Raw genomic sequence first — 26,758 nt, 5'->3', positions numbered from 1 at the left:
ACCCCGATAACAAGGTGGTGGGCCGTCGAGGGGCGTGCCGGCAAACAAAATATAATTCCAATAAAACTGGGGCTTTCAGAGGCCCCAAAGTCCAGGACGCCTCCTCCCATGCAACGACACCACCCGGGCTCTCTCTCTCCGGGCAGGAGGGGTCTCTCCCCAAACAGCCTCAGGCCCCTGGGCGACCAGCCGGAGTGAGTCTCCTCCGAGGCCGGCAGTCTCCTCCGAGCCTCAGCCCCGTCTGCATGTAGATCCGCAACAGGACTTTTTTGCTCCCTGAGGATCCAGACCAGTCTGACCAAGCTATCTGGGTGAAGCCTGGGTTTGGGGTTCGGTGGGTTGGACGCGTCCTCCTCATCAGCCGGGACCGCGAGGCCTGGGGGCCGCTGGGGGCGTTTTCACACCGGCGGGGCTGCATCCAGCCCCGCGGACCCGCCCTGAACCTGGGGCCTCCGGGATATCCGGGGCGCCCCCGGACCCCGCCGTTCCCCCTTCTCCCCGAACTCACCGACTCCTTTCCGGGGGCGTGTCGGCCTGGCCCGGACCCCGGGGTTGCCCTCTGCGGTCCTGCTAGGGAGAGCAAGGCGACGGGCCGGGCGTCGGGTCGCGGTGCCTTGAGGCCAGGAGGGCAGATACGGGCCAGGCAGGGCGCAGGGCGCGCAGCGGAGGGAGGGGCGAGGTCCCGGAGGCGTCCGCCGGGTCACGAGGACCGCGCCGCGCCCCGCCCCGCCCAGCTCCGGGAGCGCCGGGCACCTGGGGGTGCCGGCGGAGCGCGGGGCGGACACCCGGGGCGCCCGCGCGGGAGGCGCCAGTGCCGGGCAGAGCCCATCGCTCCTCGCCCCCAGCCTACTGCGGGGAGGAAGGCGGGGAGGGGAGGGCGGCGGGGAGGGAAGGGCTGAGCCCACACCTGGAGAGTCGGGAGACTGCGCGGTGATGCGGCCGCCGCCGTCCTGCCCTCGGCGCGAAGGGAGCCGCTGGCCTTTCTCGCCCTCGGGGCGCGCGGTACCTCGTTTAATTCCCATCCCAACTCTGCGCGATTTACTCCGGTTTTACAGATGGGGAAATTGAGGCCCAGGAAAGAGACTTCCCCAAAGCCACAGACTAACTCGTGGGAACGCCTTACTGGTAAGTGGGACTCTGGACCCAGTGTTTCCTGAGGCAGACGCGCGCCCCTCCACGTTTTCCCTCCTGCCTGGACACGGCTGGATCCGGAAGTTCAAACGCCAGTAGCCCCGCCACGGGGAGGGCACCGACACCTTGCGCGCCAAAGAAAGTCCCGCAAGTCACAGCCGCGGCTGGCGGCGGGGTCAGCATCCGCGCACAGACGGGGCGGGTGCGCGTGCGAGGTTGCCCTGCGTAACGCCCTCCGAGCTCCCGCGCCGTCGTCTCACTTTCCGCGCCCGGACTCGCGCTCAGGGGCGCCTCAAACCCGGAGCGTGCGAAGCACCGCCACCAGCTCCAGCCACCGTGCCGTGCCTGCTTGTCCTTCCCAAACCCCCGGGACATTAAACGGCGTCACCATCTTCCCTTTCCTTTCTGGAGTTGGGCGCATCAAAGCACTCCCGCCTCCTCCCTCTCACTTACTATTGATAAAAAAAGGTCAAACAAAACTACATTCTTTCCCCCAGGAACTACTTTCGAAACTTTCCATATCTGCGAAATGGGGATAGGAATATAAATAAATACCTAAATGATCAGTGCTGTTAGGTGAACAAATACTGATATCTCCGTTTTACAGAGGAGGAAACTAAACCTTATAGGATCATTGTGATGTCACTTTGGATAATTTATAAGGCACTTTCAGAAGCCACACAATTCTGCTCGGGTTAGAGCTCTGGTTGTCTGCTGTGCCCGCGGAAGCGCTGTAAGTGCATGTGGGTATTTCTGTCCTCTGGGCTACATAGGCGCTCTGGCCAAGCACCATCAACTGTGTGTGCGAACCCGGGAAGTAAGGTGACACTTACACTTAACCCAGAGTTTCCAGAAACCCTGTGAGCCGTTTCTTATGTTTTTCATTTCCTTACCATATACTTTACTGTTGCCTATAAAATTAACAGATCCCTTAAAAGTCGGTATCAGGACCGTTTTTTTAAAAATAAGTATTTTACCTTTCATTTTTAAAAAAAATTGAAGTATAGTTGATTTACAATGTTGTGTTAGTTTCAGGTGTACAGCAAAGTGATTCAGGTATGCATATGCATATATGCATATATGTACATATATATACATATTCTTTTCCATTATGGATTATTACAAGATATTGAATATAGTTCCCTGTGCTATACAGTAAGTCCTTGTTGTTTATCTATTTTATATATAGTAGTGTGTATCTGTTAATCCCAAAGTCCTAATTTATCCCCCCCCTTTCCCCTTTGGTAACCATAGTTTGTTTTCTAAGTCTGTGAGTCTATTTTTGTTTTGTAAATAAGTTCATTTGTACTATTTTTTAGATCCCACATATAAGTGATATCATGTGATATTTGTCTTTGTCTGACTGACTTCGCTTAGTATGATAATTTCTAGGTCCATCTATGTTGCTGCAAATGGCACTGTTTCATTCTTTTTTATGGCTGAGAAGTATTCCATTGTATATATGTACCACATCTTCTGTCAGTGGACGTTTAGGTTGCTTCCATGTCTTCTTGGCTATTGTAAATAGTGCTGCCATGAACATTGGGGTGCATATATCTTTTCAAATGAGAGTTTTCATCTTTTTTGGATATATGCCCAGGAGTGGGATTGCTGGATCATCTGGTAACTCTATTTTTACTTTTTAGAGTAACTTCCATACTCTTGTCCATAGTTTTTAAATGTTTTTTATACTTTCATGCTTATTTATTTAAATTAGTGGGATTTAAGTAATGTGTAAAACTGATACATGGTGATGTGTGATTAAGATATATGGTAAAGAATATGAACAGTATGAAATGAAAAGTCAAACTCCATCTTATTCCTTCACCCAAGCCCATTTCCCAAAAACCATCATTAGCAGTGGTGCCTTGTGTATTCTGCCCGAATTATTGTGTGTGGTTAAGCATGTGGACTCTGGAACCAGCTGCAGGAGTTGGACCCCAGCTGAGCGCATCCTCATTGGGCTGTTACTTAACCTCCCCCAGGCTCAATTCTCTCTTCTACACGGTGGGGATAGCAACAGGATCTACACAGTAGGGTCGTTCTGAATCAGTATACACAAAGCACTCGGATGAGACCTGCCATGAGGTGAGTGCTAGGTAGATATTAACCCCTGTTAGTATAGACCTGGTTCATTCTTTTTAATGGTTGCAGAGTAGCCACTGCATGAGTTTACCATCCTTATTTTACTGCTCTCCTATTGATGGATAGTTAACTTCGGATCTTTTGCTATTTAAAAATATTTCTGCCATAAACATCTTGCGTATAATGTGTAATATCACTGGCATATACATATTTATGATGGTACATGAATGTAATTGTACCTACATATGTATCATTGTGCATACATGCGAATACAAATATATCTATACAATAAAATCCTAACATTGAATTGCCAAGTCAAAGGATGTATGCAATTTTTAAGAGAAAATTCTAGAATTGAAAAAGTTTATTGAAACAATCTCAAAAATGACATAAATTTGGAAGTATGATACAAAGAAGTCCTCCTTCCAATTTGTAAGTTGCTGACGTGATGTTTTAGTATGTATTTTACAAACAAGGACAAACTTCTACAAAACTTCAATCCAACCATCAAAATCGGTAAATGATACGCTGTTATGTATAATCATGAGAACCCTTTCCAGTTTTGCCAGTTGTCTCAATAATTATCCTTTATTGTGAAGGATCCAGTTCAGAATATCTTGATTTCTTAATTTAGCTATTTACGGGGAGAAGGGAGGGGACAGAGAACAGAGGAGGGGAAAGGTAAACAGTGGGGCTTGGTGGCTGCTGGCCAGGATCTTGGGCTCGGTTGTTTCTCCTCCTTCTGGTATTCTTGGCTTGCCTGGGCCTTACCTTTGGAGCCCTGGCCCCTTCCTAGCTTCTCAGGGCTCCCAGTGTGCCCCTTGGTGCTACCCTCTGGCTCCCTTTTTTGCCCCTGCCCCTGTATCTGCCCTTCCTCGTTCACTTGCTTCAGGCTGGCTTTCTTTTTTAAGACTGTGTGGTCCAATCCTGTCTCTTACAGATGAGAAAACTGATGCTTAGAGAGGGGGTGGCATACACCCAAGGCCACACAGTGAGTTAGAGATGGCTCACCTCTCCAGCAGCAAGCCTCTCCAGAAGCCATCACGGACCCTCAAGAAGTCGGCTTGGTGGGTGGACACCAGAGGGCAGTAGAGGGCCCCTCCCCACTTCCTTGTCTTCAAAGTGGCTGTCAGGAGACCCTGCCTTCTCTGAGATTTAGGGGTGGACACAGCAAGGAAGGCAGGATGGCTGTCTCGGCCATGCCATCAGGAAGCTCACCATGGAAGATGGGCCTCAGGGGAGCGCCCTTTAATTTCACTGTTTGGAAGTCCCGCATCTTCAGGGATAGCTGGACAGGCAAGTCCTGTTGAGGGCTGGGCTGGGACTGCCCTCATCTCTGCTGGTAGAGAGGAGACCCCAAGGGGGAGGAGGCCCTTGGCCCACCAGGGAGCATCCTGCAGTGTCTGGAAGTGCCAGCTTCCCCCGCGGATTAGTGCTGAAAGGCCTGCGGTCCCATATCCACCGCCCCTCTTGGGTCCTTGATAGAGCTCACCGGCAGGCAGCAGTTAAATCCCTCCTGCCTTCTCCCCTGTCTAAATCCTCTGGGCTGGTTTGCATTGGGCTAACGAGGGCGTCTGGATTTTTGAGGTGAACGCCCAGGAAGTTGAACACACGTAAAGTAAGACCCCCGATCCCAGCCATGTTCAGTAAACTATATTTTACAAGAAAACACATTTAAATGGTACAAATGAACTTATTTACAAAACAGAAATGGAGTCACAGATGTAGAAAACAAACTTATGGTTAGCAGGGGGGAAAGAGGGGTTGGGGAGGGATAAATTGGGAGATTGGGATTGACATATACACATGACGATATATGAAATAGATAACTAATAAGGACCTACCGCATAGCACAGGGAACTCTAGTCAATACTCTGTAATGACCTATATGGGAAAAGAATCTAAAAAAGAGTGGATATATGTATGTGTAGAACTGATTCACTTTGCTGTACGCCTGAAACTAACACAACATTGTACATCAACTAGACTCCAGTAAACATTAAAAAAAAAAGAAAATGCATTTACATCAAATACTGAATGATTTTCTTTCTTTTATAAATCTGAAAAACTGAGAAAAATCCCATTTTGGCAAGTGTTCTCCTGGCTTTGTGGTTGTTCTCCTGGGCGGGGAATCCTAGGGCCTTTGAGGAGGTGTCACCTGACCCTGCTGCCTGCCCGCTCTTCAGCGCACAGGGCCCCGTGACTGCAGTGGAGCACACACAGTGACCCCTGAGCTGTGTGTCTCGGGGGTGGGGGGGGGTTCGGGGGTCAGAACCACGCCCAGGAAAGCGCCTGTCTGCTCGTCTCCCAACCTCCGCCTGCCTTCCCTCTCCTTTCCAAGCTCCAGCCCTTTTCAGAATGATGTCCCTGCCCCACTCACTTGCGCAAGTCCTACTCCTCTCGGGTGTCAGCTCAACTGTCCTCCCCTCAGAAAAGCATTTCCTGCCTGTCCAGCCCTCCCCACTATCAGACTCCCCGTTATTCCCGTCACGTTCTTACACAACCATTCTCATGGTTTACCCACCACGTGTGTGAGGTGCTCTGGTAACGTCTTTGCTCCCCTGCTCTAAGGTCCGGGAGCCCCAGGACTGGTGTGTTCACTTTGACGTCCCTGCTGCCATACTTGGCCCATGGTTGGTCTCTGATGACTACTTGTTGAATAAGTATTGTTCAGTAATCATAGTTAAGTATTTTGATGATGGCCTTGATTTTAACTTTGACTGATGGGCATCTTCCAAACAGAGCTCTGTTCCCACCACCCAGGTGAACTAAGCTCAGGGCACCTTCCAGGGAGAAGTGTCGGTTGAGAAGAGGGCTGGTGGAAAGGTGGGATGCAGGGTTGGGAGAGGGAGGCCTGCTTTCTTCTGGGGCCATCGTTCCCCTCTTCCTCTCACCCTTCATCAGCCCTTACTGTGTTTTGAGACAGCAGCCCCCAACTCAGCTCAGCCTCTTCCCCTATCTTGGGTTGGTCTGAGCTCATCCTTGCTTTTTCTCCCCAGGAAGGATGTGTCAGAGGGCAAGAAACAGTCCCCTTCTACTCAAAGCTGAACAGAATTCATTTGCCTGTTTCTATCCCATGTTCAGTAGATCAGAAATGTAGGGTTTGCAAACTCATTTTGGCAAGTTGCTTTCCCCCCATCTGAACACATGAGGAATTAGATTTTGATGAGTGCTTAGAAGGAGCCCTAATTAGGCAGAGAGGCCAGCCAAGAAGAGGGAAAAATTTGAAGAATGAAGCCCTTGACTCTAAAGCCATCAGACCACTCAGGCTTTCAGGGTTTTGGAAGCTTCAGATGATGTGAGACATGAGCCAATGAGCACTTGTCTTTCCCTAAAGTAGCTTAATTAGGAGCTTTCACTATGAAGGGTTCAGGAATTGAGCAGAAATGGTTCATACTGAAGGGAAAGAACTTAGGCAATAAAGTTTTATGCTCTATTCTCAGAAGACCCTCTTTTGGAAATCTCAGTTGTGTTTATGAAGGGAAGGAGCATGAAGGGAACTGGTCCTCACTGAAGACCTACTGGGTGCCTGTGAGCACTGGCTGGTTGCCTGGCTTATATAATATGAATTGTATTGTGTGCCTGATCTGTACAGTATTAGTTGAGTTGGGTGCCTGACCTGTAAAGTATCAATTGTATTGTGTGCCTGACCTGTACAGTATCAATTGTGTTGGGTGCCTGAGCTGTACAGTATCATTTGAGTTGGGTGCCTGACCTACACAGTATCAGTTGAGTTGGGTGCTTGACCTATACAGTATCAATTGTGTTGGGTGCCTGACCTACACAGTATCAGTTGAGTTAGGTGCCTGACCTATGCAGTATCAGGTGAATTGGGTGCCTGACTTATACAGTATCAACTGGGTTGTGCAAGTCAGGAAGCTAAGACACTAGCCAAAGGTCACTCAGGTAGAGAGGTGAGATCAGATTCAAATCCCGGTCTGAGAGTCTCAAAGCCTAGACTTTCACCTTGCCCTGTGGCTCTCACCACAGCAAGAGTGACCAGCTCAGTTGGTGTTGGCATAACCAGAGGTAGAAAAGCTGTGAAGAGCAGACCTAGAAACTGAAACCCAGAGCCCTTCTGGTGGTTACTTGCCGGGGCACATGAGGGGAAGTGGCTAGGTTAGCCCCTGAGAGCATCCTGCCCTCCATCATGGGGTGGTCATCTCCACGCCTGGGTTCCCAAATCATGGTTGCTAAATCAGGCATTACAGTGACAATTCTTTCCACCCCTCCTTCACTTCCGTAATTCACAGAATGACCTGATTTCAGTTTTAACAGCGTAAGTTGCACTTCACATTAAACTCTCATACAAAAGTTCTGGAACATTTGCAGTGTTGCTGATGACCTTCCCCGCGGTGAAATCTGTCACAAGATCTCTCACTTGAGCTGCTGCCACCCTCGCCCTCTCTGTCTGATGCCAGTACAGGCTCGGGAGTCAGTGCCAACTGGAAACCAGCCCAGAACCGGGAGTGGGATTCCAACAGTACCTCACCCACTGCTTCCCCACCCCGTGGCCAGATCCCAAAGCCCATGGCCAACCAAGAAATGTACCCCACCCCATCCTTAGCCCACGAATCCTCCCCTCACCCTTCCCGTAACCCCATATTCACCCCCATTTTCACGTTCACGGTCCTGTTTCCCACACCCTCGCCACCACCTGAACCCCACACCCAGTTACAGTTTCCAGCTTCCTGACCCCAGGAATCCAAACGGGCTTGCTTGTTTCCTGGAGCACAAGCTATGCCTTCAATTCGGGGTGGAAACTTTATGTCGAACTGTGCTTTCGTGCCTTCACTTTTTCTCCTCCACCCATCCACAGTTCACCTTCCAAACTGGCTGAAATTCTACCAGCTCAGGAAGCCAAGCTAGGTCACTGGTTTTGAAATTAGCTTTGTAAGTGTGTTTCCGGGTTCTGGAGATACCAGATTAGAATTTTCAGGTTTTAAAGCCATTTAAAAACTGTAATAAAAACCCAACGTCCTTGGGGAATGGAACGGTGGGCTCAAGTCTCTGTCCTCAGGGCTTGCTGTGCAAGCCGAAATGTTTATCACGGTAGTGTTTAGAGAAATCCGTATCTCCTGCCACCTTGGGGCAGACTGTGCTGATAATCCGACACAGAATTGAATTGTAAGGGTGCCAGTGTAGGGGTTCCAGGATGCCCAGTTAAATTTGAATTTTAGATAAACAATGAACAATTTTTTTTTTTGTATAAGCTTGTTCTAAATGTTTCATGGAGCATACATATTTATACTAAAATATTATTTGTTGTCTATCTGAAATTCAAATTTAACTGGGGATCTTGTACTATCTGGCAAATATGTGCCAGCACTACAAAGGGAGCGCCCTGAGTATGTTTTCTATGCTGAAGTCAGGGAGGACCTTGAGAGGGACGTGCTGGCATCCTGTGACCCAGAATGGGGACATTTGGGTGGATGAGTCTGAGCTTGAACACCTAGATTTCCCAGAATGCTCTGGGCATAGAGAAGCAGCCCTTTTCCTCTCCCCAGGGGTACTGGTACCCAGAGACTAGGGAAGACTTCACCGGAGGTGGATGTCTTACAATAGGATGCTTGTCCTCAAGATCTGTCCCCATCTCTCCTTATCTCCTCTAGATTAAAAACTGGGGCCAGGTCTCAGCAGAGCCTATGTGGGAAAATAAAGTTCCTGCCCTGGGAATAAATAAGCTCCTCACTGACATAATGACAGGTCCTGGCTGGCACGTATCACCAAGTGACAGAGGGAAATGTGTGGGAATGAACCTTGAAGATACTGAATTGAGTTTATTGATTTGCAAGAATGCTCCCATGTGTCAGGATTTCACTTCCTGGCCAGGACACTTAGAAAGTATCTAAACATACTGCTGAGATGGCGCTGCAAAGCTTGGGCATGACGTAAATGAGATGTAGGCACTGCAATTTTGTTGCTAGAGTATTAAGTAAGAGCTTAGAGGGCTTAGGGAAGTAGGAATATGAGACTAGACTTATTATGTAAGATTGAAGACTCCACCACTTGTCTCTGCTCCCTGGGAGGCCCCAGAGGACACTTGCTTCATCCAGGCAGTAAGGGACACACTGATGAGGGGAGTGCCTGCATCTTTGGGCAATCAGTGCTGGCTGTCCTCTGTCATTAGTGCTGACAGTAGGAGATTATGCCATGGAACTGCCCTCCTTAGTGTCCAAGGGGATGCCATCATTCTGAAATAGCAGAGTCTGGTGGAGGTGCTCCGTTACCAGAGGCAAGGTGGATGAAATTGTCACAGTGGCAGAAGATCCACAAAGACGACCAGGGCCCCCTAGCTCAAAGGTATCTGTGGGACTGGCTAATATACCATGGTAGTCCTTGGGGCTTAGAATACTGGCATCCAATTAGGGCATTGCTAGATTGGTATATGCAGAAGAATTCAAGAACTGGTGAACAGAAGATTGATTTCAGACGTTGCAATGAAAAATTACAATGCCACACCCAATTTCCAGATCTAAACCAGATTTCAGCCCCAGAGCCGCTTGACTAAAGGAGAAAACAGGCCCCCTTCAGGACGGACCTTACAATGTCACTACACAATATATACCGTAATTATTCCACATTCCTTCCTTCAAGGGGCCTATGGTTGTTTACCAGAGTAACTGCCCTACTGAAGAAGAGGAAATACTCAAACTTGGGAGGGAGATTGGACACAGATTCTGAGCTGCCACTCATCCAGGGAGTCACCACATCATCATCAGAAAAGAGGATCCAAAGCGGTTAGCTTTTACATGGGAAGGACAGCAGTACACCTGTTGTCCCAGGGCTGTATTAACTCTGATTTCTGTCACAATATCATCCTCAGGAACCTTGACCATGCTTGTTCAACATACGGATGATCTTTTCCTAATTACACCTGGTGTACTGGAAGTGGCAACGACTCTGGATGCCCAGGGAAGACTTTTAGGCACCAGAAGCTGGAAGCAAATCCTACAAAGATTCAGGGGGATGCAACTTTGGGGAAGTTTTAGGGGTCTAAGGATCTAGAGTATGCTGGAAGTTGCCCTCTAAGGTAAAGGCAAGTTATTCACTTTGTAGTTCCTACCACAGAGGCAGAGCCACACACTCGATGAAACTCCGGATTTTGGAGGCAACATATGCCCACTTGGGAATACTGCTCCAATCCATTTAGCAAGTTTTTCAGAAGGCCGACAGGTTTGGGTGGGGCTCAGAGGATGGGGGAATTCTGTAGCAGGTTTAGGCATTCATGCAAACTTTGTTGGTCAGGGAACTAGAGGAAATAAGATGGGAAAATTGGAGACAGGGGCATGTGTGTGAATCTTGGGAGTGGGTACCACAGGTGAATCTTGCATCTTAGGTCAGTGCTCAGCAGAGGCCATCTCCAGTAGAAGGGACACTGAATGAATGGGTGTACTGGGTGACCCTTCCTGTGGAGGTCAGCCTGGCCACCTCAGTGTTTACATGGGTCCAGCTGCACAGTCTCCCTCTCACCAAGGCTGATCTAGCTGCTTCTATTGCTGAATATCTGACTGATGCTAAGCCCTTTATATGGCACCATCCCTTGAGAAGATAACATCCCCTGAAATTGCTGTGTATTAGTATTTAATGGGGGTTGTCAAGAGATTGGAAAGTGCAATTATAAAGGATTTAAGATTTTGGTTCTGGAATAAGATGCATAGACTCAATTTCCCCCTGCTCGTCTATCATAAAAACAAATAAATACCCTGGAAATTATTCAACAGATGATACAAGGACTCTGAAAGATGGGTGGAAGTGGGTGGACTGGCCAGAGACCTCATGACTGGAGGGAGGACCATGTGGTGAGTTCCCTGGGTTTTCCTTTTATCTACTGCACAGCCCTGGGCTGGGTGCCAGAGAAACCTCCAACAGGCATAGATTAAAAAACCCCCAAACCTGGAAAAGCCTTCTTTCTCTGGCTAAAGGACTGGGGAAGGGGAAGCCCGAGAGAGACTTAGTGAAGGGCTCCAGTCCCCGCTCAGCAACCCGGACCCCAGCAGGCAGTCTGATCTGTGAATAGTGGTGACAGCACCCAGGCTCCAGGCCATCCCAGCCCCTCCATAGCGGGGCCCCTGGTGGTCCATCTGCCCACAGCTATAGCAGCCATGAAGCTGTTACCAAACCAAGCTTGGGTCTGCTTGCCCATGTGCAGTAAAGCCAATCTACTGACAACGGGTTGTGGTGAAGGAAAGGGCAGCGTTTACTGCAAGAGCCAAGCAAGGAGTCCAGGCAGCTAGTGCTCAAAACCCCCGAGCCCCCGATGGGTTTCAGCAAAGCATTTTTAAAGACCAGGTGAGGGAGGGGTGTCCCAGGGTGTGTGATCAGCTAGTTCACAATTCTCTGATCAGTTGATGGTGAGGTAACAGGGTGGTGTCACAGGGGTTAACATTATCAGTCCTTAGGTGCCAGTAGGGCTGGAGGCTACATGCTCATGGTCATCTAGTAGTTAATTTCTTCCATTTGGTGGGGGTTTTAGCATCTGTAAAACAACTCTGGAAAAGTGCATCAGGTACTATTACCTAGGTACCTCAGAGAGAAGCTACAGCAGAGGGTATGGGGGTGCGGGGTGGTCTGTCCTGGGAAGACAACATAGGGTCCTGCTCGGTTATAAAGCCATGTGTCTCCTTGCCCTCCACCCAGTGGCATAAGGAGACCTAGGCCAGTCGTTCCAGGTTCACCCAGTGAGGGCAGGTGGCCCAGGGCAGTGCCTTCTGGCCCCAGAGATGACACCAGCAGGGACTGAGAAGAGCCCCAGCAGCACAGGAAGAACGAAGCAGCCCCGCGTGACATGGCGAGGGCTCAGGACACAAAACTATTGGCAAGCAGTCAATCCCTGAACTCCTTCTTACGGGGAAATGAAGCCCATGAATGTAGGCCAGAACCTACACCTCAACTAAACAGGTGACTGTTGCTAAAATAGGAGATTTTATTAGGATCGAGTTTCCTACCATAATAGCCAAAATGTCTAGGGTATAATACAAAATCACTGGTGCTACCAAGAACCAGGAAAACCACTGGATGAGAAAAGACAGTGAACCGAGGCCAGTACTTAGATGAATCAGATGTCGGACTTACCTGACAGGGATTTTACTTCATTTTTTTAAAGATTTATTTTTATTTATTTATTTATTTGGCTGTGCCGTGCGGCATGTGGGATCTTAGTTCCCCGACCAGGGGTTGAACCTGCAGTGGAAGTGTGGAGTCTTAACCACTGGACCGCAAGGGAAGTCCCCCTGACAAGGATTTTAAAGCAGCTGTCATATATCAATGTCAGTGCTTCAAAATCAATGGCAGAAAGGCCTCAATAATCAATTAGAAGTCGTGGATTTATAAAACATTATTACTTAGAATTAGGAGACCAGGATGTCACCCACTCGCCGTGTGATCTTGGGGAAGATTTTCAACCTTACAGAGCCTTGATTTCTCTGTCTACAAGGTGGAAATAATATGTTTGACCTGGCAGGTGAGATGAATCTTACAACAGCATGCTGGCAACGCTGTTGGTGCCCACTCAACAACCATGTTCCTTCTGTACTCGCAGCACCCTGCTCTCATGGAGAGAAGAGATGCTCCTAGCTGACGGTGCACAGCTCTCCAGCCTCCCTTGCAGCCAGGATGGACCACAGGACACACTTCTGGACGATGGAGGTATGGGGGTAGAGGTTCCTGGAGAGAGCGTGCCTTCCAGAACAAAGCAGGAAAGCCTCACTCAGGGAAAGCCCTGTGTGTCTTATCCTTTCCCTTTCTTTCTGCCTGGAACTTGGATGTGAGGTCTGGAGCTGCAGCAGGTATCTGGCAACCAGGAGGAGGCAGGCCAGGGTAGAAAGCCTACCTGCTAAGGCTCCTGGGGTAGAAAGACGAGCCGGGAGTCCTGAGCTGAGCTGTGCTCCTGGCAGGCAGTCAATCTCTGAACTCCTTGTTACAGGGAAAAACGAACACCTACGTATTGAGGCCACTGCCATTTGGGTTTTCTGAGCTTATGGCAGAAAGCACTCCTGATTTAATGAAGAAGGTGAGGAAGAGAGTGTTAGTGGCAGTTTATTCAGTGCCAGGTACTGTTCTGAAGGATGACAGTCACCTTTAACCCTCACAGCTACCCAGGGAGGTCGGGGCCAGTCCTGTCCGCATTTCAGGGAGGGCTGAGTAGGGGTGTGGGTGCCTGTCCAAGATGCAGGGTAAAGAGGAGGAGGGGCAGGAACGCATATACCCCACCTTCCTTGTGCTGGCTCAATAAACATTAGTGGTTAATATTTTCTTTGTCGTCGTTAAGGTTACATTAGAGGATTTCCGTGTGTCTGTGTGAAAACCCTTAGGAGGGTCAATACTTATCGCCCTGAAACTTCCTCTCGCCCTTCCTCTCCTTCTGCCCCTCTTCCTGCATCCTGACCTTCTGCCGTGTGGGTAGCATGTGGTGCACAACCTCCTGCCCTAAAGGAGCTGGCAGGGCCAAGGTCAACCTGCTAAGGCTGCTGAGGCTGGCCTGGGCTCCTGCCCCGCGAGGCCTGTGTTCCCACCGTTAACACGGGGACGCCTTGCTGCACTCAGAGAGCACAGGCAGCCTTTGAGCGTAGTGCTGGGGGGCGGGCAGGAGGGGGGTCCCCGTGCAGCGGGATTTCTGCGGTGTGAATGAGGTCACACCTCACCCTCACGAGCGGGACTCCCTCCCCATCCCACACGACTCCCTCCCCATCCCACATGCCCCCCCCCCCCCCCCGCCTTAGTCCACCCACCGCCTCCATCTGGGCCTGGCTGGGGCCTCAAAGGCTTTCCATCTGTGGCCAAAGAGCTTAACTCAAACGCATAATTAAAGACAGGGACGCGGTTTCGGCTGGAGGGTGAGCGCCACACAAGCATGCAGGCGCCCTGCCCGCCCTCGCATGTCTGTCTCCTGGGGTGGCGCCCGTGGGAGTCCGTCCGCCCGCACCCAGGAGGAGCCAGTTGACAGCAGGGAAGCCCAAAGCTCTCCAGAGCCTCCGGCCACCCTCAGGGACACCCTCTCCGGTGGACTTACTCCCCCTGGGGACGAGGGGTCCGCACCTCCCACCCTTTGACTAGGGGAACCTCAGCAAAACCTTGCAGTTAGGGCGCATCAGCGGCGACTAGGACCTTCAAGCCCAGAACACGGGATATATTACTCCCTCCCCACAGTGTGATGCAAAATAAACCCGGACAGGCCAGAGCGAAGTTCTGGCGATCCAGCACTGGCCACCACCCCCCATCTCCCGCCAAGAACTTTTATCCACAGTAGTTACTTGAATATTTTTTTCGGTTTGGTTTTGTTTTTAATATCGAATTTAAGAAAAACCTCATCTCTTGGGGCACCTGCCCGGGTTGTTGGTGGCCCAGGCCCCCGTGTGCCGGGATCCTCGGAAAATCACCTCCCAGTGGGCTGTCATTCGGGACCTGCAGGGACCTGCACCGGCATATCACATCACTTCCCCCTCTGCTCCGGGTCCAGCTGGGAGAGTCCTGGGCCCTCCCGGGGTGGGGATGGCGCCAGTGCCGGGATTCCCCTCCATCCCACATACGGGGTCAGGAACCCTGGCCTGGTGCCCATCACAGCCCCTGGACCTCGAGGCCTGCAGAGGCCTCCAGGGACCCACCCATGGCTGCCCGGGCCTCTCCAGGGCTGCCCCCTCTCTCTCCAGCCCCGAGTAGCAGCTCCTGCTAGGAAGTTGCTCCCAGCAACTCCCCTTCTGGCTGGAACCACCGGAGGAGGCCGGGCCCCCACCTCCCCATAGGGCAGACCCGAGGGGGGCATCACTTCAGGCCACAGCTGTGGGGCAGGGGGCAGCAGGTGGGTGGGCCGGGCGGGCTGGGTGGGAGAAGGGGCCAGGAATTACTTCTAACTCTCGGGAGGCAGACGGGTGGGACCTGGGTCGACCATTTCCCAGGAACCAGTGGGAAACCGTCTGCGTCTCTTGGCGGCTCAGTCGTGTCACGGGTTCTGTGGTTTCTGGCGCGGGGCCGGCCGCTCTGGCTGTGGGAACGTGCGTCCCGGCTTCCAGGCGACTGAGTCAGGGCTCTGTGGAGACACTGGGAACCCTTCTTCTCATTGTTCACACCCAGCATCCACTGCCGACGGGGGCTTCCCCGGAGGGTGGGTGCCCTCCGTGGTTGTCACTCTGTGGAATTCTCCGCGATGCTCCGAGGCCTGGGCGGCTCCGGGACCTCTGCACCCCCCCCCCCGACCTGGGCTTTGCTCCAACGACTCTGTCTCGTGCCCATTCTCTTAGCCTGGCCTCGTGGGGGCTCCAGGCCGTGCACCCCACAGGCCTCCCCGAGTGCCTTCTCCCTGCAGGGTCTGGAAAGGAGACGGCCAGAAGAGTTGCTGCCCAGGGACCCCTGGCAGAGGTGTGGGCAGAGTTAAGGGAACCAGCACAGGAGACTGACTTGGCCCTGGAGCTGGTCACAGCGGAGGCCACAGTGGAGGCTGTTGCCACCTTAGGTCTTAAGGGGCAGATGAGGGCGTGGCTTCTGGAACGTGGAGTGTGGAGCTGTGAGGGGCCGTGTCACCAGCGCTGCGGGATACGGCACAGCCAGGGCCACTGCAGTCAGGGAGGGGAGAAGGACCATGCTCTCCAGGCCTGGCTGGCGCCCCTCGTTGGCTGAGCCCACTGGGAAGCCAGGAGCAGGGGTACAGTTGATGCAGGCCGTAGAGGTCAGTGTCCGGGACCCAGAGCAGGGTGGGGAGGGGGAGTAAGGGAGGGGGAGCCCGAGGGGCACAGAGGCCCTATGTAGGATGACCGCACATGACCCTGGGCTTCCAAGTTCCCAGCAGCCCTTTCTGCTCCAGGCTCCCTGGGGTCCCTAAGAAGCAGCAGCTGGTAAGGTGAGAGGCTGCTGACCCCCTCCCAGGCCTCCTGACCCTCTGGCCCCAGGAGCCCCCGCGGCAGGCAACATGGGAGGAGCCTCCAGGGGGGACAAAGCCTTCCCGTCCCTCTGCCTCTCACGCCCTGGCCTGATTTCGTCCCCAGCTGCAGGCCGCGCGCCCACAATGGTGTCTGCGGAGAGCTGGCACTCGGCAAGTATCTGTGGGTTGAAAGCATAAGTGGGCCCTGGGCCCCTCCCTGCTGTTCATTCTCAAAGCAAGGCCACCCCTGCAGGAGTGGGGCAGGCAACCTCGGGCTCCCTGCGGGCTGGGATACGGCGCCTAGGGTGGTCCCCAGGGCCCTGTGAGCGGGGCACTGCCCTGGGCCTCTGTGCCCGGGGCCCAGCTGACAGTCACCTGCTCCCGCTGCACATAAAGTGACAACCACGTGACGCTAATCATGGCTCCGATACTGAGCCCTTAGGCCATGCGCAGCCCTGCGCTAAGTGTCACTCATACGACCTCACTCCGTCCCTACGGCACTCCTGTGGGGTAAACACTGCTGAAAACATTCCTATTTTATGGATCAGGAGACTGAGATTCAGGGTGGCTGAACGTCAGTTGAGCGACTTTCCAAAGGTCCTGGACGGTGCGGGTTTGGCCGGGGTTCCTTCTCAGGTCTGTGCCTTCTTGCCGGGAGGCTTCCCCCCGAAGGCCACCTGGGCCACTGGCGCCCCCGTGCTGGTCCCCGGGGAAACTGACAGCGGAGGCCAAACTCCGCTGACCCCCAGTCTGGTGACTGTTGGCCCAGCCCTTGGGCGGGGGTCAGGCACTAGCACACACCCCTTCCACGTCTCCATCACCTTTCCCTTCCAGACCCTCCTCTGACCCCTCACCACAGACCTGGCCCAGGCCCCCGGCACCCCGGCCTGGGATGGTCCCCCTAGAGAGCCCCAGTGCTGTTCTTATCTCCAGCCAAATGCCCCACCTCTCTGGAGAGGGAGCTTCTAGCATGCACACCCCTCCCCGCTTGGCTTCCGTGGTCCCCTCAGGCCCTTTGTCCCCCGCTGCGTGACCTGGCACCCTCGGGCTCCGGGAGCTGAGCCCACACCTCCTTCTCGCCCCCTGCCCACCTGCGAGGTCTCCCCTGGCATCTCTCCCATGGCTCCCATGGCCTTGGAGTGTAACAGGCTGCCTGCCCTCCAGGAGCTCAGGACTGAGGGCAGTGGCCACAGGTCTGACCCAGAGGTCTGTACCTTCTGGAAGCTCCCCCTGGAGCCAAGGAAAGAACCCCTCCGGCCAGCTGGGCCTGGACTCCCTGGTCCACTGCTGGTTCCCGCTGCCCTCTGATGCCCTCTACTGTCCAGAGCGGGTAACTACAGCCGACCCTGCCGGCCCAGGGGGCACAAGATCCCCAGGCCTTAGTCCCAGCCCCACAGCAGACCTCTGTCTGCTAAGCACGTCCATCTGCCCTGACCTGGAGCCCACGGCGAGACCCGGCAGCCCTCCCTACCCCCACCGCAAGCAGCTTGGGGGGCGCTGTAAGGCGGCCCCATCTGATCTCCATTAGGACCTATAATGGGCTGTAAGGCGGCCCCATCTGATCTCTGAGGGACCTAGTGGCGTGCCTCAGCGCTTCAGCGCCCGCGTTCTCCTGCTAAATGGCTTGCCACGTCTTGAGGTGTCTGGTTTCAACTTGATGGTCTTTGGCATCTTAGAACGTCTATGCCTGATTGCACAGGCCCAATGACGTCAGCCGTCTGGATGGTAAAGTCTGCAACGGTCCTGCCAAAACGTCTGTTGTGTAAAAGCCGGAATGGATGTCTGCAGGCCGGGAAGCCCTCCTGCCGCGGGAGCTTCCCAAGTCTGGTGGCCGTAGCCCACCGGGTACGTCTGTGTGTCCCTGCGCACACGGAGTTCGGAGCCCAATAGGGCAGCCGGGCAGCTCTGTCCCCGGCGGGTGCACCCCACCCTCACCCACTCTCAGACAGGGTGCTTGGAAGCTGAGCAGAAGCTGGCTGCTTGAGAGGAGCTCGTCCTCTCCTCATGGTTCTTTTCCTTGCATCCTGTGAGTGTTGATCAAAGCTAAGGGCTCCCTGCTTCTGGCCCTTCTAAAGGGTTCCATCACTGTCTCAGCTGTATTGAGTTAAAGAGGCATCCCTAGTATGAACAGTTTCTTCCTCCTTCCCTCCCCGCCCCCCCACCGCCCTTCCTTTCTTCCTTCTTTCCTTTCTATTTACTACTTGTATTAGTCTGCTTGGGCTGCTGTAACAAAACACCACAGACTGGGTGGCTTAAACAATACAAATGAATTTTCTCCCAGTTTTGGAGGCTAGAAGTCCAGGATCAGGCTTCCCACCAATTTGGTTTCTAGGGAGGACTTTCTTCCTGGCTTGCAGATGTCTGCCTTCCCACTATGCTATGTCCTTATGTGGTCTTTCCTCTGTGTGGTTGTGTGGAGAGGGAGAGAGAGAGAGAGAGAGAGAGATCTGTGCTCGCTCTTCCTGTTCTTATAAAGACACCAATCCTGTCGGATCTGGACCCCACCCTTATGACTTCATTAAACTTTCTATACCTCCTTATAAGCCCTGTCTCCAAATACAGTCGCATGGGGCTTAGGGCTCAACAGATGAATTTTGAAGGGATGCAAACATTCAGTCTACAACACTATTCATTTTTATGAGAATAAAACACGACATTCAAATAATTGCCCCCCTCTGGAAGCCTCTAGATAAAAATGCCAAAGCTGCAGTTACTGTTGGCTGAGACGGACAGCTTCGTCATGTGAGAGTCTGAATGTTAGGGAGTGGTTCGTCTACAAGAATGGAGACCCACAGTGAAGACAGTGTGGTGCCAATGCAAATACAGGCCAAGGGCAACCAGCTCAAAGCAACCCTGGGCCCCGCTCTCAGTTTGTGTCCCCCAGAAGCAGACCCTGAGCACATCTGATGCAAATAATTTATTTTTGGAGGTCATCCCAGGGAAGAGGGGAATTAAGGCAGGGAATTGAGGTCAAAGAGTGTATTATCAAGTCAGTTACACCACGGGCGACTGGAGCTGTGCCTGCTGGGAGACGGGGTGTGAGGGGAGCATATGCCTCAGAATTATCACATCCTGGGTTGAGGATTCTGAGATTTCATCCACCAACTCCCTGCCCATCACTGATGGAGACTCTTACCCTCGGGAAAGATGCTTCAGGCACAGAGCTTTGCGGTTACCAGTAAATCGCTTCCGGTCACAGCACCGGGTACAGATATGTGTGGCACTGAAAACACCCCTCTGCTATAATTTCCCCATGTGCCCTGTGACCCCAGAGTTTGTCCAGCCCCGCAGTGGGGCCTCCACTGAAACTTCCTGCCCTGTGCCCAGATCTCTGGTGCCCTGTGGCTACAGCCCTACCCTCAACCCCACCCACCTGTGCAGGGTGGGAACCCTGCTGAGCCTTTTCCAGCCCTTCCCCCTGCCCAAGGGTTAAGCCCCACCCCTTTTTCTCTAGTGGTGGCCGGGCTCAGGGCTACATATGCTACTTTCCCGACCCTCACTGTGTCCTAACTCTGGCAGGATCTTCAAAGGATGTGAGGAAAGTTAAATATAAATTTAGTTCAAATTACTTTGTTTCCTTAAAGAAAGAATGAATTATGATGTTAGTGTCACTATAGAGCTATAGCAATTAAGACTGTATGGTATTGGCAAAGGGATAGACACATAGATCAATGGCTCAAAATGGAGAACTGGAAATAGATCCACACAAATATGCTCAACTGATATATTTTTCCCCTCTTTTTTCTTTTCTTTTTAGAATTTTATTGGACTATAGTTGATTTACAATGTTGTGTTAGTTTCAGGTGTACAGCATAGTGATTCATTTATACATATACATGTATCTATTCTTTTTCATATTTTTTTCCCATACAGGTTATTACAGAATATTGAGTAGAGTTCCCTGTGCTATACAGTAGGTCCTTGTTGGTTATCTATTTTATATATAGTGGCGTGTGTATGTTAAGCCCAGGCTCCTAATTTATCCCTCCCTGCCATGTTTCCCCTTTGTCACCATAAGTTTGTTTTCGAAATCTGTGAGTCGGTTTGTGTTTTGTAAATAAGTTCATTTATACCACTGTTTAAAAAATTAGATTCCACATATGAGTGATATCAAGATAGGATATTTGTCTTTCTCTGTCTGACTTACTTCACTCAGTATGACCATCTCCAGGCCCATCCACGTTGCTGCACATGGCATTATTTCCTTCTTTTTTATGGCTGAGTTATACTCCTTTGTATACAGGTACCACATCTTCTTTGTCCATTCCTCTGTCGATGGACATTTGGGTTGCTTCTATGTCTTCAACTGGTATTTGACAAAGATGCAAGAGCACCCATCCAGGAGGGACAGCCTTTTCAACAAAGGGTGTGAGAGCAAGTGGACGTCCAAGGGCAAAGAAATGAGCCTCAGCCCAAATCTCACACATTTTACAAAAATCAGCTCCACGTGGATCACAGACTTAAATGTAACGTATAAAACCAATAAACTTTTAGGGGAAAAAAAAGAAAATAATTTAGGTCAAGGGCTAGGTGAAGAGTTAGTTGTTTGACTTCACACCAAAAACACTGTCCATAACAGGAAAAAAAAAATGGATAAACTGGAGTGTATCGAAACTAAAAACTCTTGCTCTGTGAAAAATTCTGTTAAGAGGATGAAAAGAAACGTTATACACTGGGAGAACATATTTGCAAACCATACGTTCAACAAAGGATTAGTACCTAGGGTATATAAAGAACTCTTAAAACTCAACAGTAAAAAATCCCCCAAACAATCCAATTAGAAAATGGGCAAAAGAAATGAACAGACATTTCACCAAAGAGGATTCACAGATGGCAAATAAGCGCATGAAAAGATATTCACCCTCAATTGTCATTAGGCAAATGCAAACAAAAACCACAATGAGATATGACTACCCATCTATAAGAGTGGCTAAAGCAAAAAATAGTGATAACACCAAATGCTGGAGAGAATGAAGAGAAACTGGATCATTTATACTCGGCTGGTAGAAATGTAAGATGGTACAGCCCCTCTAGAAAAGAGTATGTCAGTTTCCTACAAAACTAAACATGCCCTTACCTTATGGTCCTGCAATTGCACCATTGGGCATCGATTCCAGAAATTTGAAAACGTATGCTCACACAAAAACCTGTATACAAATGTTCTTAGAAGCTTTACCTGTATTAGCCCTAAACTGGGAACAACTCAGTGTCCTGCAATGTGTGAAAGGTTAAACAACTTTAAACTGTGGTGCATCTATAGCTTGAGATACTTCTCAGCAATAAACGGAACAGACTATTGGTACATGCCACCACTTGGATTGTAATTTATGGGAATTATGGTGCATGAAAAGAGTCAATCTCCAAGGGTCACAAATTGCATGGTAACATTTAAGTAGCCTTCTTGACATGACAAATTTATAGAGGAGGAGAAGAGTTGAGTCATTGCCAGGGGCTAGAGAGGGGGGAGAGAGGGAGGTGGCCATGGGCGTGGAAGGCATCCTTGTGATGGAGCTGGTCTGTATCTTCACTGCGGTCCTGGCTACGAGGATCTGCAAGTGTGATGAGATTGCACAGAACTAAACACACGGACCCACGCACGCACACACACCAGTGCACATAAAACCGATAAAATCTGAATAAGGTCAATGAATTGTATGAAGGTCAACTTCTTGGTTGTGATGCTGTGCTACCGTTATGCAAAATGTTGTCATGGATGGAAACTAGGTCAAGGGCATTTTGGGTCTCTCTGTGTTACTTCTTACAACTACATGTGAATCTACAGTGATCTCAAAGTAAAAAGTTAGAAAGTGTGAATGAGTTAAAAGAGATACGAAAACTTGTACACAGTGTCCAGAGCATAATTGCCCACAACGGGAAAGAATGCAAATATCTGTGAACGGGTGAACGGGTAAGCCAAGTGGGGTCCTTTGTGCAGTGGAATGCTAACGACTCCTCAATAAAAAGTGACAAACTGATGATAACACAGCAGCTTGAGTGGCTGTCATAGACACGCTGAGTGCGAGAAGCCAGACACAAGAGGACGTGGAATATGGGCCCATTTACACGAAGCTCTGCAGGAGACGAATCTAATTTCGTTCAGGTAAGAAGTTGTCTGGAGCTGAGGGTGGGGGCTGACTAAGAAGGAGCACAAGGAGTCCTGTTGGGGTGATGGAAGTGTTCTCTGCCCTCATTAAGGTGGTGGCTACGTGGTTGCATGCATTTGTTGAAACTCATCAAAATATGTACTTAACATACCTAGGTGTGCACATTCATCAGAAATCATTATCCCTTCATCTGTCGATGGATATTTAGGTTGCTTCCATGTCCTGGCTATTGTAAATAGTGCTGCTATGAACATTGGGGTGCATGTATCTTTTCGAATTATAGTTTTCTCCAGATATATTCCCAGGAGTGGGATTGATGGATCATACGGTAGCTCTATTTTCAGTTTTTTAAGGAACCTCCATACTGTTCTCCACAGTGGGCACCAATTAACATTCCCACCAACAGTGTAGGAGGGTTCCCTTTTCTCCACACCTTCTCCAGCATTCACCTATAAAGGAAAAGAATGGAAAAATAGTATATATATATGTATGTATAACTGAATCACTATGCTGTACACCTGAAACTAACATGACATTGTAAATCAACTAAACTTCAATAAAAAATAAATACAAAGTCACAGAACTTCAGTTTTTGTTCCCCTTTCATGTAAAATATATAATTGAAAGTGAGGATTTTCTTCTATTTCTGGGTAACTTCACTAGAAATGTTTCTCTCACACTATCTAATTACATATTAATAGAAAGAACAAAATCATTGAAATATCCATTTGAAATGAGTGCATTTGGGTGTAAATTATATCTGATTGAAAAGGCTAGGCTTCCCTAAATCTGAGCAGGAGCTTTCTAGCTCAGTGGTAGAGCTGGTTAACAAACGTCAGTTTTAGAGCATAGTTTCCCATGTTCCAATTGACAGCTGGATGAGATTTCTCTCTTAAAATATTTCTCTGCATTCTGTAGATAATTTAACTCATTCCAGCTGGGCCCTAACCCTCCCATTCCCTGTGGCTCATGTGATTAATCGTCTGTTTAAAAGTGTCTGTGGAGAAGAGATTTTTGGCTCTGGGGCTACACAACATCAGTTTCCTGGGGTGGGGCCCCCATTCTTTCTCATATGGGGTTCCCTCAGGGTGAAATCAAGATGTAATTGAGACAAGTTTTTACAAAAGAGTAGCTTGCTGTTGCCAATATGGAGGTGAGCCACTAAGATTTCCCTTTAAGGAAGAACTTGCTGGAAAGCTGGAGAGAGTTTGCTGGCAGCCTGGGTTTTCAGCACCTTTAGGATCCATTCTGGTGCGTGAGCCGAGGCTGCTCCTTGTGGGCAGCTCTGGACAAGCTCCGGGCACAGTGAGGGGTCAGAGCCTGGCCATTTCTACCCAGCGCAGGACGCTCGCAGGGCTGGCTGGTGCGTTCCAGCAGAGCACTGGAGTCCGAGCACTCCCAGCACTGTCCCCCTTCTCCCTCCCTGCTGGTGTCCCAGGACCACCTGCATGACCTGCTCCCTCGCCTCTTCCTTTCCCAGGCATCGTCCACCACAGGTGTCTTGCACTCTACCTCTGCCATGGCCAGTGCCTCCCGAAGACTGGAAGTCACATACTTGCCAACCTCTTGTTTCAGCCAGAATCCAACCAAGACCACAGAATCCACGCCGGTTATTTCAGAGAGAGGACACAGTGCGGGGAAGTGTTTCCACAGGTGGCAGAAAGAGGTAAGGAGCAGAATACAGAATAATAAGACAATCAAGACATTAGCAAGAGGAGGAAGTCACCCTCCCCTCTAGGTCCAGAGGGATAATGGGAGGAGGAGGAAGTGTTGCTGGAGCCCAGGATCCGGGGCCACCCGGTGGACACTGGCTTCATTTCAGGCATGGCATGTAGGAGCTGGGATCCCAGAGGGATGGGCTGGAGGATCCTTTGTAGTCAGGTTGGGGGGCACCTAGAATGGAAAGGGAAAGAGAGACAGTGAGAGAGAAAGTAAGAGAAAGAGAAGTAGAAATACCCTGACCCGCCCCCTACCTGTCCTCTTCCATCAGTGTCTGCCCCTGTCTAAACCCACCCAAAAGCTGGAAGACAATAGGGAATACTATCAGGATATGGATCTGAAAGAAAACAGGCAAATGACCAGGACATCTTTCAAAACCTCATCCATGCTAATTTACTGGAAGCTGCATCATGAATTTACGTAGGTGGGTAGGTGGAGGGCTGGATGTATGGATTGCTATGTGATAAAGCAAATACCGTGATATACTGACAGCAGAATCTGAGTGGAGGAGATCTGGATACTCACTATAAGGGGCTTTCAACTTTGCTGTACGTTTGAATATTTTCGTAATAAAATATTATAGAAGAAATGCCCTCTGTAAGCGAAATTTCCATCTTTCAGTGGGGAGAGGCAGGTTCGTTTCTGGTATAACCATGTCTCCCTGGAGCACAGTTACACAGCCCTTTCTTTCACTTTGCTGAGAAAACGGTGAGGGACAGTGTAACCCCCCGGTCGGCAGCATTCGGGTTTCTCTTCCATCTCGGTGGGGCTGAAAGTGCGGGCCCACGAGCACGCTTCAGTCTATGATACGTTCTGTGTGGCTCACCCATTGTTTTACAACTTTTGAGTTAGCTACTCACATTGAAAAATCTGAAAAATTATCATAAAAATCTGGAAGGTCCAACTTTTCTTCGCAAACAGAAGATCTGACCACACTGGGCCTGCGTTTCTCCATAGCAACCGTTGAATGGAGTCAAGCCAGTTGGATGGTGCCCCCTCCGGTTTGCCCCTGTCTCCACCGCTCCCTGTTGTCTCGCACCTGGCCCACTTTACTCACTTAGATTTCCTGTCTTGTCCCCGAAAACAGTTGCATTTAGGACCCTGGGTTCATTAAGACATGTCTATTTATAATGTGCATGCTACGACCATCCCTCTAAGGCCACATTCCTTCGGCTGCATGAATCCACAAAGCCCCTTTGTGACTTGCCGTATCCACGTGCCACCTCTGTTTGCTCACGACTTTGAAATGGATTCTTTTAAAGTCAAGTCCTAGTTTTCACATTTGCTAAGTAGTAATCCTGTAAAACCAAGAGTTTGGTGTACTCTGCAGTTTTATTTCTAACACAAGATAAAGCATGCTTGTGCCTGAAACCTTGGAGGTCATCTCTCACGCTCCAGTGGCACACGCTCCTTACTCCAAGAATGCTCATTTGTTGATGCTAAGGCAGATTGCCCGAAAGACCCACCCCACCTCATTAACTTGGTCGTCTCTCTCCCCAGCAGCGCCTTTCACGCTGGGTTACACGTTAACCATCCCAGGCCGTCCTGCGAGCCCGGGCTGCCTTTCACGTGCATCTGAAACTCAAAGTACATAGAATAGTCTCTCAAGTCCTCCTCTCTCCGAGAGCTGCCTGGCTCTTGCCCTTCTTGAGTCCTGCTTCTTCGGTGCGTCTTGGGATTTCAGGACATTTCCCGTTGGCTTAAGTTCACTCAAGTTCATCCAGAAGATCCATAACCAGTTCAAACTGTAAGTTCTTCATCAGGGATGGGGTGTGGTGAGAGATGGGATCATGCTAGAGAGAGAGAGACGGGTTTGCAATGCCACACTGAAGCTCTTTCCTGTCCTGTGACTATGAATGATTTCCCCTCTCCATTAACCCGATAACTTGTAGAAATTGTTCTGTTATCCCAACATAGTTGGAAATAGGCATAACAACATTGTTGACTGAAAAAAACGCACAACCTAAAAAGTTTAGAATTATGTTCTATTCGGCAGACTTGCTGAGGACTTCAGCCCAGGAGGCAGCCTCTCCAATGCTCTGAGGGACGGCTCTGAAGAGGCAAGGGAGGAACCAGGATACATAGGAGCTTTTGCAACCAAGACCAGGTAGTCGGAACATCAGAAGATTACCGTTAAAGAAAAACCAAGCATCTCAAGTTCATGGATTTAGCGCTTTTCTAGATACGGGAAGATGCAGGAGTCTGGGCTCATCGAAATCATTCCTTTGATTTGCACCTCAACTCTCTAGGGCCAGTATCCTGCTTTTTCCATCCTGAATCCACTCAGGGTGCACAGTTGGGGACGGCTGCAGTGGCCGCTGGCTTCATGGCCGCAGCATCCTTTGTTTACTGATATGGCAGTTGGCATTTTTTGTCCACAGCATGCACGGCGAGAGCACCGCCCACATTTACTGAGTGCTTACCACGAGCCGGCACACGCACCGTCCAATTCGACGGTCACACGAGCGCTGCAAGGGAGCGCTTTACAGGTGAGGAAAGCGACATTCAGAGAGGTTAAGTGTGTGACTAAGGCCCCACAGCTGGTAAGCGATGGAGTCAGCCCTCGAATCCAGGTTCGTTCAACACCAGGTCCACACTCTGGACGACTTGCTGTTCGCCGGCATTTGATGTTGATTCATTTCCTGTTCTTCTGGTGAGTTAACCCCAGTCCCTTCCACCTTCACTTTATAGGTCAAGTGGTTTTGTTGCTCTTGGATTTCTCTCTGGTTTCCCCACCTTTGCGCTCACACGGTGCCCTGAATTGGGTGCAGTGTTGTGAAAAGGCCACACAAATCAACTCGCCCCATGAGGCCAATTTTCCTCCCGCAATGATGCTGTGTGTTCTCCTCCTGAACTAGGTGGGAAC

At 50.4% G+C, this 26,758-nt stretch overlaps 1 protein-coding gene and 1 long non-coding RNA gene across 5 annotated transcripts in view; one reads left to right on the top strand and one right to left on the bottom strand.

Annotated features, from left to right (window-relative positions):
- MLPH (melanophilin) overlaps positions 1-777 on the bottom strand; it is a 41,173-nt gene extending 40,396 nt beyond the window's left edge. For 2 of the 4 annotated variants that reach the window (XM_061188858.1, XM_061188886.1), the window contains exon 1: positions 509-776. The gene's annotated coding sequence lies outside the window, so the exon portion shown is untranslated. Of the gene's footprint in view, positions 1-508 lie in introns of all 4 variants that reach the window. The other 2 variants (XM_061188865.1, XM_061188877.1) reach the window with 2 other exon arrangements.
- Positions 778-23,657: 22,880 nt separating this feature from the next.
- On the top strand, positions 23,658-26,297 carry LOC133101419 (uncharacterized). Its single transcript, XR_009702635.1, has 5 exons — positions 23,658-23,839; positions 24,164-24,316; positions 25,396-25,639; positions 25,889-25,999; positions 26,274-26,297. It is a non-coding gene; the product is annotated as an uncharacterized LOC133101419 (long non-coding RNA).
- The last annotated feature ends 461 nt before the right edge of the window (positions 26,298-26,758 follow it).

Source organism: Eubalaena glacialis, chromosome 1 (assembly GCF_028564815.1).
Source record: "Eubalaena glacialis isolate mEubGla1 chromosome 1, mEubGla1.1.hap2.+ XY, whole genome shotgun sequence".
Taxonomy (NCBI): domain Eukaryota; kingdom Metazoa; phylum Chordata; class Mammalia; order Artiodactyla; family Balaenidae; genus Eubalaena; species Eubalaena glacialis.
The sequence above is the reverse complement of the archived record's forward strand: the minus strand, read 5'-3'. Positions and strand labels throughout refer to the sequence as shown.